Below are 15320 nucleotides of genomic sequence, written 5' to 3' on the forward strand. Positions count from 1 at the left end.
CTCAGTTACTTGACCTTGGCCAACATACATTCCAGTTTTCATGTATTTTCTTTTGGTCGTGAGTCGATTAGGCCGGGTATGTGTGTTTAAAATAGAGAGATAAAGAGATAAAATTAATGGTGTGAAGAAAGTCACGAAAGTGGCATTGCAGCGGTCGCATGAAAGGCAATTTTGGGGTTAGCTGTGCCATGGGGCTTTCATGTTTACTACGAAGAAGCGTAATGTTCATCCGGCCCATTAGAGCTAGTAGAGAGAAGAATTTTAAAAGGGCAATTACGAATGGGAAAGATGGGTAAACCTAGCGGCACTTGACATAATCGGCGATGTTCACGGGAATTATTCTAGCCGCCAGCAGCAGTTAACCCTAGATAAACAATGCAGTTTCTTGTGTAAAGAACCCGTTACCGGAGATGCGATTAAAATGCAATTCGCAGATGCTGTAATTGGTGTGAGCAAGTTATAGGGACATAAAAGTTATTATGTCATTAATGTTAAGTGTGATCTTCTGGAAGCGATGGAACTTTGCTTTACGGTCTGACGTATTTATCGCAGGCTTTCTGTATAACTTATGCTGGCGTTCAGTTGGGCTGGAATAATGATCAAAGCTGCACAAAAGATTTATTAACTGCAAAGACCGTTTACCTGTCAGCAGTAAATAACCGTAGATTTGAATAAAATTACCTATCATAATTTCTCTTTGTTTCAGAACAGCTTATGGTGATTGAAAAACAAGTTGCGATGGTTTATCGTTTAAAATTGTTCACACAGAAAATATTTAAATGGTGTATATTTCCGAGTTTGATGTTATCTTAGCCCTGCCTGCAACCTACTAAACTGCCGTCAATCGCATAACGGTCCCATTTATATAGGAAGCTCTATAGAAAATAGGACTATTATGCGTTTCACGGCAGTATACTGCCGCTGGAAGCATATCTGTCCTATGCTACAAAACACATAAATGAGAAAATCAAGTTGAAAAACTGATTTTTCTAAAATTATTTAGTTTTGATGTTTTTATTTATTCCCTTTTGAGAAAATGTTGGAAAACTTCAATCAGTTTGGTATACAACTTGAAATCAATTTGGTATACAACTTGAAACCAATTTATATGAAATGAAACATGCAGTGCGACAATTTTGCGTCCAATTTTTCAGTGGGACAAATTGTCTTCAATTTTTTTTCGAATTTTTCTAGTATAAACACCTGGTAAACGGCTGGGTAATGCGTACCATTGGTGCCTTGCGCACTGGACATAAAATAGGCTCCACAGTGATCCACAGCCGCTTACCCAGCAACTTCTACCCCTACCTCCTCGTGGTACCTGCCGGAATACGAGCAACCTCGGTGGAGATCGGGTAACCAACCCCGGTGGTAGCCAAGGTCGTATGCTGACAGGGGAGGAGGGCTCCTTCGAGCTACGTTGGCCCTCCGGCGATAATGTGGGGCCGGTTGTGGGCTTTGCAAGCCTGAACCACTAAAAAATCAAAGCAATGGATTCCGTAAGTAACAATAACTTCAATCGGAACAATCGGCAAAGACCCAGGTGACGAAAACGGATTAACGATTGGAAATTAGGAATATGGAACTGTCGGTCTCTAAATTTCCTCGGAAGTACCCACGTGCTTTCTAAAGAAGTGAAGAGCCGCAAGTTCGACACCGTAGCGCTGCAGGATGTATGCTGGAAAGAAACGATGGTCCGTACGTATAAAGATTGTCATACCATCTACCAGAGGTACGGCAATACACACGAGCTGGGCACAGCTTTTATAGTGCAGATTAAGAATTAAGGGACAATTCTTTAATATTAGCATAATTAACGTGCACAGCCCTCATCTAGGAAGTACCGTCAAACGGGGTAACTTGCAACAGTTCTTAACTATGAGTGCAAGTGAAAACTTATCTGTAGTACATTTGAGGACATTTAATTAATACAAAGGTCTAGCATACAACAATTTTGCATATTGAGAACAAATGTGCGATCAATATTGGCTGTTGTAGAATTTTTTTTACTAATTTGTTACTGGTAACCCCTTAAACGGGGTAACTTGCAACAACCAATATTTTTTGGAAATTGAACGAATTTAAAAATTTGTATGAGTTTCTTTTGACTTGAATATGCAAATCATAATCCGATTTGCGATTTTTAATGCTTTTGCTATGAATATATGCATAAATGTCCTATGTCACCGCCCAGTTAGCTTCGAGGTACGATGCTGGTCTAACAAGCTAGTCGTCGTATGTTCGAATCTCGGCTAGGCGGTGCTTGCTAGATAGAGTCAGCAGGATTATTACACTGGCCCCGTAATTTTCCTGTACTCTAACAGCCGGCTGCGAAGTCTGTCGATAAAGAAGGGTAATGTCTAATGACGGTTTAAGCCCACGGCTTTGCTTTGCAAATGTCCTATGTCACGTTGGTGAAAAAAATTATGAGCCCCGTAACGGAAATTACAGAAATAACTTTTTATATTATTCATGCAGTTGATATTCCTTGTCTGGATCCTTTAGAGTTGCCTTCTGTAAGGACCATTCACATATTACGTAACGCACTTAGGGAAGTGGGAGTTGTGTAATAACGCATTGTACGTCGTATATCTACTATACAAAATCGCGTCATGAAGTGGAGCGGGAGAGTTAAAAATCATCGATATCTTGGTTACGTAATATATGAATGTTCATTACGTTACGAGTGATCGTAATTAGACACTGTCATATTGCTAGTCGATTCTCTCAGTGAGGTTATTTTCTTTTTGGCCTCTTCTATGGCCATTTTCAGTATATCCAGAGAAAAACTGGCATATTTCCAACTTACCGAAAGTATCTTACACTCTTCAGGTGTGCTTTGGTATTGTTTGATGCAAAATTAAATGCTAACTTGCCTCTTGAAGCTAACGGAACACAGCTTTTTATATCTACCAGCTGTTGCAAGTTACCCCGTTTAAGTACATGTTTTACGAATAATGTGGTAACAAGTAAGATAAACAAAACTAATCATCATAAATCGATTATTTTATTTCCTTATTGTTCATTTTACTATAAAAAATGTATGTTAGACTTCTTTTATTTGAAGTGCCTATGGGCGACACAAACGTTTTACTGACAAAAACTTGACGATGAATTTGACACCGTCTTGTGGAATTCTTTTAAAATCTCCAGAACAGCAGAAAATCAACATAACAGTATCTATGGCTTCTTTGAACTGTTAACAACAAGATTCCGTGACTGATATAGATTAAAAATTGAAGTAACAGATCAAAAAGTACAGTAAATTGGATCGATATGTTATGTTGTTGCATGTTACCCCGCTGTTGCAAGTTACCCCGTTTGACGGTACCGAAGATGACAAAGACGAATTTTACGCGCAGTTGGAGCGTGAATACGACCGCTGCCCAAGATATGATGTCAAAATAGTCATCAAGGACTGCAATGTTCAGGTTGGTCAGGAGGAGGAATTCAAACCGGTGATTGGACGGTTCAGCGCACACCCGCAAACGAACGAAAACGGCCTAAGATTTGTCGACTTCGCCGCCTCCAAGAACATGGCCATACGTAGTACCTTCTTCCAGCATAATCTCTACCATCGGTACATCTGGAGATCACCCAACCAGACAGAATCACAAATCGACCACGTTCTTATAGATGTTCGGCACTTTTCAGACATTATCGACGTCAGAACCTACCCGGTCGCTAACATCGATTGGGATCACTCCCTAGTGATGGTCAGGGTACGTCAAAAACTATCTGTTGTGAGCAACTTACGATACCGACGCCCGCCACGAAATAATCTAGCGCGACTGATGCAACCGGATGTCGCCGAAAACTACGCGTTATCTCTTGAAACCGCGCTGGCGCAAGAGGGTGAGCTAGATGAGGCCCCTCTTGAGGACTGTTGGAATGCCGTGAAAACAGCCATTAACAGGGTAGCGGAGAACGCCCTAGGCCGTGTGGCACTGAATCGACGTAACGAATGGAATGCCAGCAGATATTGGCTGAGAAGAACGTAGCCGGGTACAAAGGCTGCGTAGAGCCACCCGTCAGAATGTGGAGCGATACAAACAGAAGCGGAGACAGCAAACTGGACTCTTCAAGGAGAAGAAGTTTCTCATCAGAAAACACGAACTGCTGACCAGCGTGCCGCGAAAGTATCAGTTTTGCTCTGCCCAGCCTCTTCTTCGTAGTAGATTCCGTTACCCGTTGTACGGCTTGCATCCCAGGTCCTTCGCCATGATGGTGTGGGCAGTCCCAATCGATAAATCCAGGTCAACAGCGGACTTCCGGATCGAGCGGTTCATTTTTCGACGAACCCGCTCCCTCACCACCTTGATGGCTGCTGGCGTCCTCGCTAAACGCGGCCGCCCGGATCTAGCACTGTCCTTGGCCGAGCCCAACTCCCGGTACCGACGGATGGCGATATAGATGAAATTCCGCTTCACCCCGTGGGATTTAAACCGCCGAAATATATCGCCGGGTCGCTCACCTCTCGCAAACAACTTTACTACGACGTTGTGGTACTCCTTCACAAATAACCATAGTCCAGTCCAGCGCCTCTATGGTTCAAAGGTACAAGTACCAGCGAACCACATGCCCTGGCGGGTGTTGTGGGTTCGAATCCGGTTATAATCTCAGATTATAACTTGTCTCAGATACTCAGATTATAACTGAGTAAAAATGACTACTTGTCAAGCATAGCTACCAATACCCCCCCTCCCCTCTTCCTTTCCGCTCTTCCCCTCCTTCACCAAAAATTTTCATTTCTTTCCCCTACCGTCCCTTCATCAATTGTAGAACCATCGTTTCAAAAAATATTAACAAAATAGGGTAAAGAACCGGTTTTAAGCAGTTTTAAGCGGTCCGACTCAGAACAGTGTTGTCAAAGCAAATAACATTGAAACACATCGTTGCTTCATTAAATCACTGAGAAAATCTTCGAAAATTATTGAAAAAGCTGTCTTTTCTGTTGTTTTTAATAAAGAAAAATTAATTATGAACATATATTTCTCTTGAAAGTATTGAACCACGTTTTCACCATTGGAGGTTTCAGTTAATTTCAAACCTATAATTCTTATTTCCAGAACCGAAACAGTGTCTTGGCAACACGATAGTTTATCAGTTTGGCTGCAGCTGCTGCTACTGGTGAACAGGTTCCGTCAATTCAGAATTTGTTTTCAGTTTTGTTATAAAATAATAAAACTTTCGGCTAGAGACAAAGCCTTAGATAATAGAAAAAAGAGAGTGAATAATACGGTATGTGACAATTGAGTGCTTGACTTTTAGAGTGGTTGTAATCAGTGCTGAAAAATGTGATGGATTCGTTAGTAGCGAGGTGGCGATTGCCTTCAGCAGCTGAAAAATGTACGTTTTTGGACAACAATTTTTAATTCATCAAATTTCTTGTCGGAAACCCACTAAATTGTGTTTGTGTGAATTAAATGTATGGTTAAGTGATTTGTGAAGATGATCCTATCAAAAGATTTTGAAAATAAGGATTAAAAAATGCATTTTCGGCTCATTTATTTTCAACTGATTAAAATAGGTAACACTGCTTAACTCGTTCCTTACCCTATTTAATAACAAATAACATCAAGTCGCGACCTTGCCTGTCGGTTAGCCTATATATAAGGCTAAAGCTGACACCAATACCAATACACAGAATGCACATGATACGCACTTACACATGAAAAGTTGTATTCGAACTTATTGAATACCCTGTAGATAAACATGGTGGATGTGGAGATAATCAGAAACGGTTTAGGACCAAGAAATTGCTGGACCGCTACTTGCTTTGCTAGGTTGTCAGCAAATTCATTGTTCTTGATTCCGTAGTGACCTAGGCACCCGGAAATAATGAAATTTTATTCTGGTGTGAAAGTTCCCTTAAAGCTGTGATGCACTGCCAAACTAATTTGGACATGCATTTAGTGGACAGACGTGCACAGTGCACGTGAACAGTAGTGCAGCTTGGCTCACCGTAAACATATTGATTTTAGTATGCTTCTACTTTCGTTTCAAGCACATTTTAGCACAGCACATACCTACTTCTGTTTGAAAAACGACAAGTCATCATGTTCCCAATGTGAAAATTTCCCTGATAACGGGTCCGTAGATTCCGGAGCCTGTGCAAGCACTATTTTCAACCATCTACAAAAAAGATACAGCAGTTCCTCGAATGCTGCATGCCCACGTCGATAGCTTAGTTTCCCATTAACCAATATAGTTGATATCTGTTGTAACCTAGTCAACTTTAAAAAATCAACTTTATTAGTTAATGAGTGATAGATCGTCCATTTTAGGCCTTGTTTCAGAGTCAGAAACTGAAGTTAATACTAAGGGTGTCAGATTGAACTCCCACAGTATGCGAAAATAACGAATTGAGTCACCCTCGAGTATAGATTTATTCCTTTGCAAACTTAGTGCTCCGAGTTCTGCTTCCATCTTCAAATAAAAAGTCAGCAAGCATAGCATTGCCTCCATGGCTGCAACAGGTATTGTATGTATGACTCTCTGGTAACTGAAATACAGACCAGGTGTAGAACCTTATTTAGTTTAGCCTGGCCTGGCCGCCTCGTTCACCTTTGGCTACCGTACGAGAGCGACTTAGGGTTAATGCAGTCCACAAGTGTTGCCAAACAATAAGCAGCATGTTCAGATGGCCGAGGTTGCTTTCTTAACTGCTATATCAAGGTGGGCAGGCCAGTTCAGTTTTTATCTAGAATTATTCCGAGGTGTTTCATACATGCTTTTATGTTGTTCGAGAATGTACCGTGACCAGCAATATTGCTTTGAAATAGCATTTTTTGCTGTGGCTCATAGTACAAGGAAAACATTGATGTCAGCTAAGAAAATTTTTCTGAATTTCACTGAAAAATGGTAAGAATCGCCTGCAGTTAAAGTCAACTCGATTTCTTCATCTGTTGTTATGAAGAGTTTAATTGTTGAAAAAATCATAGGATAGGTTTGATTCGAAATAGCGAAAAAATAGATTTAAAAAAAACATTTTTTTTGCGGAAAGTTACATACATCATACATGAAATACCTAGGTGAAAAATTTAAGCATTATTAATGTTATTTATCTTCATAAAGGTTGTCTTCAAAACAATATATATATACCCGATACCCCCAAGGCACCAATTGACATATAGCGATAAAACAAAACAGTTATAATCATTTCAGTGAATTTCTCAGCGCCAAAATTGATGTAGTCCTTAGAGAAGTAAAACTTCACAATCCTGCAGGATTGTCGCAATCAATCAAATATACTTTCCCGACATCTGCTCAACGTCATTCTATTTTGTTTGACTAGTTAATTTTATTGGCCAAACACAGATAGATACTCACGGATAATATAACTTAAGTCGACACGGCGCCTCATCTTGTCCACTCTAATCACTCATTTATGGTAGTTCGCTCGGAAAAGTAAACGATGTGTAAGAACACCGATCTTGTGTATTTTTTCGTCTCTTTGGACAGCAAAACTGACAGCCACTTGATGGATATCTCCCGTTGCGTTATGACGAACAGCTGCTTTCGCGCTGACCCGCAATGGTTGGCTGCTAGCACCAATTGTTGCAATAATTAATTTAAAGCTGAATTTTTATCCGCCTTCTCCGCAACTATCGTTTAACGTTGTTTTGGCACTTTTAGTGTGCTTTTAGCACATCGCACTTATAGGTTAACCTCTTAATTGGTCATACCATTGTCTTGTCACTATGATTAAAATTCACTTTGTAACACACTTTTCAGAACTCTAAAGAATCGAAAACTTTAAAAGGCATAATAATAAACTCATGCATTTACACTGTAAATGAGACGAAAACAAACTATCATTGCATTCAACGGTTACGGTTAATCATTGATGGTCCTTCTCGGCTGCATAACTTTTTGGGCAGTCTTGTTCGTGGTGTGGCCAGGTGTCAAATAGGGAACATATGGCGATATGAACACGAAGTAATCAATTTTCCAAGCGGTTAAGTACCGCTGTCCGTTTTTTTATTCACTTGGTGTTTGGATCGGTGTGAAGTGTTTATCACACATTAACAACAGTTTATTTAAAACACGCGCAAGCCACATTTGTCTTCATCTTCTTCTGGACCATCAAAGGAAAAATAAACGGCACCTGCTCACAGCATACAATTGGTTGAAAAATTCATTTATTCGCCCCCGGGAACCGAACCAATGACGAACACGCCACTTAAAACGTTGATAATGACCGAAAATTGAAAATTCCAACGCCGCCGTGCGCCACAATCGGTACTGAATCTTGTCGAACGCGGAAAAAGCTGTATGAACTAATTAAATCACTGGAGCAGCAGAAAAGAAATCCAGTTTGATTGAAAACAAGAAAAAAGAGATTTCCAAAGTAGTAACACACTGACTGACATTCACAAGCGCACACACTTTCTGTTGGTGCAAGACGTTTTGCTAGGGAAAATCGCGTACTGTTCAAGAAAGTAAGAAAAAAAAACACACATGAGTCTCAGGCTCAGCGCGCCACAATCCGGTAAAACTAGTCGTTGCACCGAAATCGGGAGCTGGTTGTACCTGCTTTCTTCGAGACCGCTTAATAACTTATAAAAACTGAATCGAAACTCAAGAGTATGTAGAGTAGTGTTTGGTAAAACTATGCTTCGCTATTTGTTCCACCTCCTTTCGATGAGAGCGGACAGGTGAGCATAAGTATCCATTAAACAAACACCCTGTCTCTTTGCATTTTCACTATTGGCCACCCAACCGTCGTCGATCGGAGTGGAACAAGTGCACGCACCCCACGCGACAACACTTTAATGAGATATGCGCGTCGAGTCGAGTGTCTCGGTCTCGGGCGGCAAACGATTGTTCCTCTGCAGCCCGCTTCGAATCGTGACTTGTGCCCCCTAGAAGACCCACTCGAGACGCGCGACTATCCTCATCGATCGATCGAATGGACTTTATTTACCGCACTAACAACACCATCAACCGTACGCTTTCGAAGTTCAAGTTTAACTGATGATGATTCGCACAGATTGGCTTGGTGGCTGGTGCTTTCATCTGGTCTCCGTGGTCTCGCGCACGCGATGCTGCCGCGCCGGTGCGGTGCAGTGCGGTGGCTCTTTCTTTCGGCTCATTATGCGACTCACGGTGTGAAGGAGAGAAAACTGTTCGCAAAAAAAACGACGATGCTCTGCTCACGACCATTATTTGCCATTGGGCGCCCATGGGGCCAGCTCTCAAGGGTTGTTCGGTGATGTTTTTTTGTAAAATTTATACTACACAATGAATCTGTAGTGTGGATGGTATTGTAACTACTGCACTACTAATCAACGATTGAAACAGTAAACAATTTCTAACAAAGAACATGCTCTGAATGGAAGATCCGTGATTACACGCAGTAATGAAGAACTACGTTTAAGTTTTCCTTTCAAATAAAATTCAGAGAATATAAGACTATATTGTGAAAATTAATTTACTGCCTGTGAGGTTGGTAACAATATTGAATGAGCAAAGTAGAAAAAAATTGGTCTGCTCGTAAAACAAACGAGGAAATTAATGATTATAATTATTTTTCAATTTCCGACACGTGATTATGATGATAATTATGACGATAAAAATTCTTATTAAAATTACTGAGGAATAATGGAACAAGCACTGTGAGGTGTCACTTGCTTTTAGTGAAAGTGTAAAGTGGTAATTGTGTATTTGAGGTTGCATTAAATACTGTGAAGATCTTTATCTCTTTAGGAAAGGCAAAACCTTTTTCTGTTTAAATTATACCAGTTATGTGATTATTTTGATAGACAAAGTGCATTTAAAAACAAAGAAACAATGCAAAATTTTGCGGGTAAATTCTTTTAGTTATTTTATTATAGTGGTAACCCGATTTAGGCACAACACGGTTATGTCTGCTTCGATTTTAGCTCGTTTTTTTTTTCAATTTTGCCACCTTCACTACCCGATTTAGATTTATCGACATGAATTACTTTTCTGATCGAATTCCATATGCCGGACGTGAACGTGTTGTTTTGTGCAGTGACGCAACATAAATGAACTCACAGGAAGGGGGCGGGGCTATCTTTTGAGCATTTTTAGCATTATCTTATCATTCAGGCTTGAGCCGAAGAGTCCCAGAGTTTCATGAAACTTTGTCTTACGTGTGGTAAAAGTGCTTATGAACAAAAATGGAAATTTTCTTAGCAACTAGGAATAAACATCATTTGGAAATTTTTCACAAAATTTTCTACAACAGTGGAAAACTATTCTTGTCAGAATAACTGTGTTTTAAACCATGGATTTTTAGTTTTTAATTATAAAAATTTTACAACCTTTATATATAAAAGTGAAAGTGAGTTTGTATGTATGTTCCGGCATAACTCCAGAACGCCTTGACTGTTCTCCACCAAATTTGGCACACATGTTCCTTGATATAAGAAAATCGGCATTAGTGGTTAACAAAAAGAGGGGAGGGGGGGGGGGGTCCCTAACAAGGGGCGAAGTCCAAATAAGTAAAAGGGGCTAAGTTTCGCGATTACTAGACACAACACTTATGGTTCTTAGCTTAGCTTAGCTTAGACTGATTGCACATATCAATGGTTGCACTCAGTGATTGACCCGAACCAGTGAAATTGCCCAATGATTCAAGTGAATGAGGTTGGGAGTGACCGATCATCCTCACTGTGCAAAATTCAGTGACTCGATATATAAAGGGTCAATAACTGCGCCGGCCACGTCCTTGCAATCAGATGGGATTGGGGAAGGAGTGTTAGTGTAATCTTTGCTGTTTTTGGGACCGTGTTAACCTCTGCATCCCTGCAAAGACTACAGGAAGGAGTTGCGACTTGTTAGTAAGGCAGGTTTCGTTGGATCGGGATTCACCTTGATAAGTGATGTGATCGGTATTCTTTAAATTTATTTAGTTTTTAAAACGATTAGTAGAATTATTACATATTTAAATATTTTTAAGTCGACAGTCAAGATAAGCCTGTTTAAGATATTTTAGTTTTGCGAACAGATTTATACCAGAAAATTTTTTTTAGCTTTGCTTGAAAATAGTGTAAACAACAGGCAGAGAATTGTTGGATCAAGGTACCGAGTAAAATATGTTATCATTATTGGTAGCGAAATAAGTTCCAAACCGCTGGTCGTATGGAGTTTTGCTATAGGTATCCGCGATTATGATTTGTTTCTGTAAATAGAAGTTTTTTGAGGACATCGCGCGTATGAGTTATGGTGTATACATTAATCGTTTCGTTTACTACAGAGAATGAGCATGATGTACTGATATTGGATCCGCGTGTTTTAATAGTATATAGTCAATATGTATGAAAAAGATTGACTATCGGGTATCTTAAACTTCAACCAGCACAAAAGGAAAAGAATGTTGGTTATCGATTACTTTGTTAATCAGTTCACTCCAAAGACTCTGCGAATAAATTAGTATACTCAATGACTTGACCACCTATCAATTGATCTACTTGAAAATTGAGCATCACTATGTCCAGCCCAACCGCTGCTTATTTCGAAGACTGAGTTCTGGAGTCTTCGCTTATATCAATGTATCGCAATCATACTCCTAAACCATTAAACAATGAATATGTTGGATGATTATAATCCCTTCTGTGGATCAAGCATTAATGCGTATGAAAACAAAAGATTCTTCACTTGAAAAAATCGAAATGGAGTATTCCGATGCAATCCGAAATGCTTCAGACTAGTCTCACATCCCCACAATCAAAAATATCTATCTTCATAAACCAAAAACCACCGTAATTTTGAACAAATAGGTACCATTGTCAACACGTAACACAACACTTATGGTTCTTACAAAAAAACATAAATACCTTATCCGCTAACCGGTTTCGGGTATGATGCTACCCATCATCAGAGCGGTGGTCGACTGGATACAAAGTAGTAATCTGCTGTTTACTACAGTTTCAACTTCGTCAGTTGAAAGAGCGGTGAGGTGATGAGAGCGTCATCCTCATTCATCAGGGGACGGTCCTCCGTACAGATGTACATCGACTCCCACGCAGTCAAATGAGAAGACTTTCTCACGTTTTTGAGCAGCTTTGCGTTTCCCCAATTGATATTGTGTTTGGAGCAGATTGAGTGCATGGCTACACTGGAGTCGTTGGGCCGTTCATTCTCCACTGCCTTTCTATGTTCTTTTAGGCGAATTTTGAATTTCCTCCGTGTTTGCCCGATGTACACCGTTGGGCAATCCTGGCACGGAATTTCATAAATTCCTGAGCGTTCGTCGGGCGGAACCTTGTCCTTTTGATTATTCAAAAGTTCCTGTAAGGCATTGCCGCTTTTGTGGACCACACACACACGGGCTAAGTTTCTCATGTATTTATACCGATTGCAATCGCACAAGGGGCTACGAAACTAGAATGCGGGGGAGGTTATTAAGCAGGGTTCACCGTGATGGAATATATGGAAAAAGCGTTGTATCGCTTGCGTTATAGCGATTTTCAGATAGTAAACAAATGCATAATTGGCTACGTGACAGAAAAGAGAGCTGACTGGGAAGGAGTCAACAGGAACGTGCCAGAGCATCTGGACGCTTCTTCATCAAACCAGACAAATATATTTTTTTACATAAAAGAATTTGCGCAGGGGGGTTGACAAGAGGGGTAGACGGTTTTTTACAAGGAGGAAGGAAGGTTCAAATGGGTAAAGAGGTGTGTTTCTCTTGCATTTGAAATGATAGCAGTTATAGAAGTGGCTGGGCGAGTACAGCTGAAAAAGTGACTGGTTCGAATCCGGTTGTAATGGTCCTATTACAGCTTGGATCGATCCATGGATTCCCCAGCTTGGACGAAAACGAGCGGTAAGTTCTTTTTCCGTCTCCTCAAATATATTAGGAAGAGCAATGGCTGGTAGGTCTCGCACCCACGCTCTTTCGGTTGGTACCCGAATGTTTTACTCACTAAACTACTGCTACCCGTTATATCAGATAGCCCAATACCTAACTTTGTTTTATTATCCCATTTCTATCATTCCCTTATACGCACCACACACTTCAATATGACGACATTATTTTTGTAAGACTGCTCTTTGTTTCTACGCGGTTAGTGTGATAGAAACAAGCAGTGCGTTGGCGACAGTCGCTTCGGCAAGATTAGTTTTTAAGTTATGCAAAACTGTCTGGATTATTTATTAGCTTTAACAATAGCATATGAGGTTGCACACATCGTAGATGGCTATACAATCGCATTATATACCTGGCTACAACCGAACAACCGCGGGAGAAGTGGGCAGGAATATTAATGTAGCATCTACTTTTAAAAGTGCAGGAAACCCATACTACTTTCATAGATGTTACAGAAAAACAGAGTGTTAGTGGGGCAAGGCAAACAATAAGGATCATAGGAAAGCAATATTCAACAATAAAGTATATGTATATGGGCAAAAGTAGAACAATCGCACCATAAATCCTCCGAATTAAATACGACGCAATTTGAGTTTCCATCAGAGCGTCTAATATCATATAATTAATTTAATTTTTCCTTCCGACATCCATGTGCATTACTTAAACTTGTTACGGCCAAAGTTTTCATTGTACAGTAGGAGGTGCTTGATGAGCTAAAATGAAACAACTAATCGATATAACATATTAGGTTTACCAGCAACCAAGGCCGTATGGCTAATCCGTGTGGCCAAAATCTCAGTTTCGAGATCAGGCATCCGGGAACCACGCAGCATCGCACCTCCTAGCTTAGCTACTCAATAGAGCATTACCGGGCATGGCCGCGTGGAGGCGCTAGGCGCCATTTGCTGATTAGTTCTTGAGTTATACAAAATTTTGATTTTCTTTTGTATGGGAGCCATCCCTCTTACGAGGGGAGGGGACTCTAGCCAACAGAAGAACCTTCCCCGGCCCCAAAAACCCCAGTATACAAATTTTCACTCCGATCAGTTCAGTACTTTTCGAGTCTACACGAGGCCACATGCAGACAGACAGAAATTCATTTTTATATATATAGATTTGTGCCATATTTCCGTGTCCGTTTAATACTTACGCAATTTGTGACACTTTTGCGAGTTTTATTTTTATTACTGAGTAAATTTAAATTTTTTTTTTTAAATAAAAGTAATTTGCAAGCTTGTAAAATTTATCCTGAGATGGAGCAACTTTCATGGACGAACTTCGTAGAACAACGACTTTCATGATTTTTTTCCAACTTGGGATTTTTCAAGTAATATATGAATTTGTAATACAAATAACAATTCTTTATGTCATTTACAACAACATTGGTCATAGTAATTATTTTTCTAAATGTAGCCGTTTTAGAGATATTCGGAGAAAAAGTTAGATTTATTTTAATTTTTTATGTTAAACACGTCTTTTTCATATGTTACTCCAGTTGCTCCACTGTTTCCACTACAATTTATCCGAATTCACCTATTGATTCAACCTTTCGCTTTTGAGTTGTGGGTCCCAAGTATTTTCCTCCAATTCCTCCAGCATATTTCCTTCAATCCCAAGTTTGAAAAAAAAACATGAAAGTCGTTGTTCTGCAAAGTCCGTCCATGAAAGTTGCTCCATCTCAGGACACCTTTTAAATGCTTGCAAATTGCTTCTATTTTTCCAAAAACAAATAAAAAATTTTCAAAAATGTGTCAAAAGAATCTTAAAAGAAGTGAAAAAGGAATCCGAAAGAATACGTTTGAAAAAAGTCGAAAAAAAAGTTTAAAACAAGCTTAGAAAAAATCCAATAGAAGTCTGAAAGAAGTATAAAAGATATCCGAAAGAAATCTTAAGGAACTCTTGAAGAAGTCTTCAAAAGAATTTCAAAAAAACTTTATGAGTACTCTGAACGAGAAATGAGCAGTCATTTATTTTGCATCAGAAAGTACAATTTCGGAAGCAGATTTTTGGGCCCAAATAGGGGCTCAATGTATTCACTGCATTCTGCAAAAAAAACTGTTTTTGACATTAACAAAATCAATGACGACTCATTTCACCTTAGAGAAGTCTAAAACAGTTCTAAATGAAGTATAAAAGCAGTCTACATAAATCTAAAAGAAGTCTAAATGAATTCTAAAGAACTCTATAGACGTCTGGCAGAAATCTTAAGAAATGTAAACTCAGTTCTAAATGAAGAAGAAAAAAATTTAAAAGCATTTCAGAAGAAGTCCAAAAATCTAAAAGAAATCTCAAAGGAGTCTAAAAGAAGTACAAAGGAAATCAAAAAGACGTCTAAATGAACTCCAAAAATAGTTTTAAATAAGTCTTACTAGAATCTTAAAGACTTCTAAATTGAATCTGAAATCTGAAAAAGTCTATAATAATTCTAAAAGACCAAGGTTAATAAAGAAAGGTTTTCCTATTTTTAAATTTGTTATCA

Source organism: Sabethes cyaneus, chromosome 3 (genome assembly GCF_943734655.1).
Source record: "Sabethes cyaneus chromosome 3, idSabCyanKW18_F2, whole genome shotgun sequence".
Classification (NCBI taxonomy): Eukaryota; Metazoa; Arthropoda; class Insecta; order Diptera; family Culicidae; genus Sabethes; species Sabethes cyaneus.